Genomic DNA, 6000 nt, shown 5'->3' on the forward strand with positions numbered 1-6000 from the left:
TATATACCGTTTAGTATTTTTAGAAAAGACCTTTCTATTCCTATGCTTTCTAGTGTTTTCAATAGGAATGGGTGTTATATTTTATCAAAGGCTTTTTTCTTCATCTATTGAGATAATCATGTGATTTTTGTTGGTTTGCTTGTTGATATGGTCAATTATGTGGATGGTTTTCCTAATATTGAACCAGCCTTGCATTCCTGGTATAAATACTACTTGATCATAGTGAATGACTCTCCTTATCACTTGCTGAAGTCTTTTTGCTAGTATCCTGTTTAAGATTTTTGCATCTATGTTCATTAGGGAGATTGGTCTATAGTTTTCTTTCTCCGTTTTTGACTTGCCTGGTTTTGGAATCAGTACCATGTTTGTGTCATAAAAGGAATTGGTAGAACTCCCTCATTGCTTATTATGTCAAATAGTTTGTATAGTATTGGGATTAGCTGTTCTTTGAATGTTTGATAGAATTCATTTCTGAATCCATCTGGCCTTAGGGATTTTTTCTTAGGGAGTTCTTTGATGGCCTGTTTGATTTCTTTTTCTGAAATGGGATTATTTAAGAATTCTATTTCTTCTTCTGTTAGTCTAGGCAATTTGTATTTTTGGAAGTATTCATCCATATCACCTAGATTGGCATATTTATTGCCTTATAATCGGGCAAAGAAGTTTTTAATGATTGCCTTAATTTCCTCTTCATTGGAGGTAAGGTCCTTTTCATCTATGATACTGTTAATTTGCTTTTCTTCTCTCCTTTTTAAAATTAGATTGACCAGTACTTTGTCTATTTTGTTTGTTTTTTCAAGGTACCAGCTTCTTGTCTTATTTATTAGTTTAATAGTTCTATCACTTTCAACTTTGTTAATTTTTGCCTTAATTTTTAGGATTTCTAATTTGGTTTTCTTCTGGGGGGTTTTTAATTTGGTCACTTTCAAGTTTTTTGATTTGCATGTGCAATTCATTGATCTCTGCCCTTCCTAATTTGTTAATATATGCACTCTGGGATATGAATTTTCCTCTGAGTACTGTTTGGCTGCATCCCATAAGATTGGACAGGATGTCTCACCATTGTCATTTTCTTCAATGAACTTATTAATTGTTTCTATGATTTGTTCTCTAACTGATTTTGGAGCATCATATTATTTAATTTCCAATTGATTTTTTATTTTGCTCTCCATGTACCCTTACTGATTATTATTTTTATTGCCTTATGATCTGAAAAGGTTGCATTAATTATTTCTGCTTTTCTGCATTTGTATGCCATGTTTTTATGACCTAGTTTATGGTCAATCTTTGTGAATGTGCCATGTGCTGCTGAAAAGAAGGTGTATTCTTTTTTTGTCCATATTTATTTTTCATCATATATATATTAACTCTAATTTTTCTAGGATTTCATTCACCTCTTTTATCTCTTTTTTATTTATTTTTTTATTTGATTTGTCTAAATTTGATAGTGGTTGGTTAAGATCTCCCACTAGTATAGTTTTATTATCTATTTCCTCCTTCAGTTCTCCTCATTTCTCCATTAGAAATTTGGGTGCTGTACCATTTGGTGCATACATGTTGATTAGTGATATTTCCTCATCTATACTCCCTTTATCAGGATGTATGTACCTTCTCTATCCCTTTTAATCAAGTCTATTTTTGCTTTGGCTTTGTCAGATATCATGATTGCTACTCCTGCTTTCTTTCTGTCAGTTGAGGCCCAATAGATCTTACTCCAACCTTTAAATTTGACCTTGTGAGTATCTACCTACCTCATGTGTGTTTCTTGAAGACAACATATGTTAGGGTTTTGGATTCTAATCCGCTCTGCTATTCATCTATATTTTATGGGTGAGTTCATCCCATTCACATTCAATGTTATTATTGTCATTTGTGAATTACCCAGAATTTTGATATCCTCCCCTAATTCTGACCTTTCTTCTTTTGCTATAACCTTTTAAACCAGTGGTTTACTTTAAATCAGTCCCCCTATTCCCCTCCCTTGTTATGCTTCCCTTTCTGGCCCCTCTGTTTTTGTTCCCTTCCCCTCCCCCTCTCCTTCCCTCCCTTTTTGTACTCCCTCCCCGCTACCTTCCCTTAGTTTTCCCTTCTCCCTTACCCTGTTGGATAAGATAGAATTCAAGATCCCAATGAATCTAGATGCTCTTCCCTCTCAGAGTTGATTTCACTGAGAGTAAGGTTTAAGTAATACCAATTAGCACTCTTTTCCTCTCCTTCTTATAAGAGAATTCTTCCCCTCCCCTTCCCATGTGTATTTTTGACAAAAAATATTCTATTTAATTTATTTCTATGTCTTCAAGTATATCTTAGTACCATCATTGATCCCCGATCCCTTTTTCTTTCTTTTCCCCCCTCCAAATCATGTTAATGCCCAGATCTTTCCCTATGGGTGATTCTTCTGATAACTGTATTAATGCATACAATTTTTGAAAGTTACAGATAACATTTCCCCCATATGTTAGTATATATGATTTGATCTAATTGTAGCCTGTATAGAAGAGTTTGAATAGAAGAAAAAAACACTTTTCTCCTTTTCCCTTTCTTTCACATTTACCTTTTCATGTTTCTCTTGTTCTTTGTATTTGGCTGTCAAACTTTCCACTGAATTCTGGTCTTTTCTTTGCAAATACTTGGAAATCTTCTTTTTTGTTGAATGCCTATATTTCCCCCTGGAAGTATATAGTCAGTTTTGATAGGTTGCTGATGCTTGGTTCAAGACCCAGTTCTCTTGCCTTACTGAATATCGTGTTCCAGGCTTTGTGGTCTCTTAGTGTGTTCGCTTCTAGTTCTTGTGTAATCCTTATTGTCACTCCTCTGTATCTGAAGTTTTCTTTCTTAGCTTCTTGTTACATTTTCTCCTTAGCTTGGAAGCTCTTGAATTTGGTAGTTACATTCTTGGGGATTGTCTTTTGGGGATTTAGTACAGAGGGTGTTCTATGAACCCTTTATATTGACCCCTTGCTTGAGAACATCAGGGTTTTCTTCGATGATTTTCTTCGATGATTTCTTGTAGTATGGCATCGAGATTTTTGTTTATCTCTGGTTTTTCAGGTAGACCAATGATTCTCAAGTTGTCTCTCCTTCCTCTGTTTTCCTGGTCTGTCACCTTGTCAGTGAGATATTTTATGTTTTCTTCTAATTCATTAATTTTTTGACTTTGCTTTATTAATTCTTGCTATTTTGCAAGATCATTGTCTTCCAGTTGCTTAATTCTGATCTTTAAGGACTGATTTTGCTTTTCAGTTTGGTCTGCTTTTCTGTTTGAGGCTTCCAGTTCTTTCTCCAATTGGGAGTTCTTGTCTGTCAGGCTGTAGACCTCTTTCTGAATTTTTTCCCATTTTTCTTGCCAAAAGGTTTCCATCTTTTGGATAAGCTCCATTTTGAGTTCTTCCAGAGCTTGTGGATAATTTCTTTGGGGGGGGGGGAGGCATGTTTTGATTTTGTTTGAATTTCATCCTCTGAGTTTTCCTCCATAAAGGATTTCAATAGTCACTTTTTTCCCTTTCTTCTTGAAGGGTTGATCTTGGGCAATGTGCGCCATCCCTTTGGTGGTTTTCCCTTTCCTTTTTGGTCTGAGGTCTGGGTGATATGGGTGGGTTTTCTGTGGATTTAAGTGGCTGTGTTTTTGTCTCGGACTACTTCTTCCCTGCCTCCACAGTTTGTTAGCGTGCCCACCCCCGTGCTCTGTGGTCTCTTCTTTCCAGTGCACAGGAGTCTCCTGTAATACCACTCTAATGGGTTAGTTCCCTGGTAGCCGTTGTCAGCTCCCAATGACCCTGGCATGCCCCCCCCACTACAGCAATAAGCAGAGCTTTTGCCTCAGGCAGTTTCTACAGTTTCTCGAGTCTCCACAGTGTTCGCAGTTTGCAAGAGCCCCCGTGGTCTGTGCGCTCTCTGGGCGCAGGGGTCTCCAGTGAAACTGTTCTGAGGGGTAGTTTCCTGGCAGTCCTCATTAGGTCCCAAGGGCCCTGGTGTGCCCCCCCCCCCAGACAGAGACGTTTCTCACTCACTTGCTGTCTCTGGTGAGCTCGCTGGCCCCTACTCTGGTTCCATAGGTGAGGTAGGGGAGGGTAGCTCAGTTCATGTTTTTGTGCAAGCTTTTCCTCCTTCTTATAGTGTGGAAATGTTCAAACCCCACATACCTTCATTGCTGTGGCATACTGGAGAGTCCCTCCGTTCTTCCAAGGATGATTTTTATGCTCTTTTGAGGTAGTCTATTTCGTTCAGTGCCAGGGAGAGGGAGTGATTCATGTCTAGATTGCAGCCATGTTTACCCAGAAGTTCCTCAAAGCATATTTTATTAAATGTATCATCATTACAAAAACTCATTGTCTAGGAATCATAGCTTGAGTTATATGAACTTTAATATACATATACATCTATTATATATCCATATATATCTAATAACTAAATGTCAATATAATTTCTTTCAGCTGTGTTCTCGTGTTTTAGTTTTAGTTTAGTTTTAGTTTTAAAACAAATCTAGGAAAGGGTCTATAGGTTTCACCATAAAGACAAAGGTGTTCATCACACACACACACACACACACACACACACACACAGAGTCCTTGTAGGATGGAGAACTTGAACTGGGAATCAGAAAACCTCAGTTCTAATCCATTTACTTCTATTGTTTGTATCAACTTGGAAAATTCATTTTCCTTTTCAAGACCTTCATTTCTGCATCTATAAAATGAGCTACCTTGTAAAGTATCTTCTGAATATATCTTCTATTCTTAATGAATGTTCCTACAAAGTTTTTATTAGTGTTTCCTTCAATTTGATTGGAATTTGGGCTTAGGGCTTCTGGACTCCATTTGCCACTGCCTTTCAGGTACAAGTTTAGTTTATGTCAGTAAGGACTTGAGATCAAGTTGTCTTGATTTGAAGGCCAGTTCTCTTTCTCTTATGACATACTCTCAGTCATGTCATTGTTGAATCCAATTTAATTCCTTGCAAAACTTCACCTTGATTCAAGGTGTTTCACTAGTATGGCCCACTGGCTTAAACTACTCCGTAGGATCCCCAAAGAATTTTAGGATCCAGCCTGTCTTCAAGCAGAAAGCTGGCCTGACTTCTAGCTCTGATATCTGGAGTTTCCTGCCTGAATTAATATCCTGTATCACTTTTTGGAGTTGATCCTTTTAACTAGATAACCAACATGTAATCCAACATGTAAAACAAATGTTTTCCCCTTTTACATCTTGCTTCTTAATAGCAGTTTCTTGATAATTGTGTTTTGGGAGAAATCTGGTCATTAAAATGTTTCATTTTAAATTTGGAAAGTTTTGAAGGGCAGTCAGGAGGTAGCCAGGTTCATGTTCTTTCTGCAACACTTAGTTGCTTTGTATTAAATACCCCTGTTCAAGGCATTTAGCCTCTTCTACATGGCTCAGATAGCTTCAGTAGGACTTAACTACAGAGCCACAGTCAAAGATCTATTGCAAGTTGGTGGAGAGTTCCCATAAAGAAATTCTCTAGGTTGACAAGATGACAGACATTTCAGTGTTTGATTAATTTACCCTGAAGTCCAATCTCTTTATTTCCTTAGTTAATAGTTTTCAAAGGCTAACAGTCCAAAGGCAAGAGAGTCTGGAAAACAATTACTTGCAGGCAACTCCTGATATTTTTAAAAGAAATATCAACAAAAAGGACAAATATAAAAATTGCAACAACAGCAACAACAAATAATCCATAGCAAACAATGGGGCAGTGAAAGAGGTCAAATATCTTTTTTTTTTTTTCACTATTGACCTTGCAGTTGGAAAAAGACCCTCAGTTTTGAAACATTGTATCTTTTTTATGTTAACTTCTCTGTCCTCTTAGTAGGGAAAAAAAGCAGCATTTGTGTGTGGAGGTTGGGGGACTTGTTTTTATATATATATGTGTATCTGTGACTCTAAACAAGAGGAAAACCTTGAAGTAGATTAATATATAATCCATATTTATTTAACTATCTTTTACATAGAATACTGAATATTTATAACATACATAATTTAT

This window comes from Monodelphis domestica, chromosome 1 (assembly GCF_027887165.1).
Source record: "Monodelphis domestica isolate mMonDom1 chromosome 1, mMonDom1.pri, whole genome shotgun sequence".
NCBI classification, from domain to species: domain Eukaryota; kingdom Metazoa; phylum Chordata; class Mammalia; order Didelphimorphia; family Didelphidae; genus Monodelphis; species Monodelphis domestica.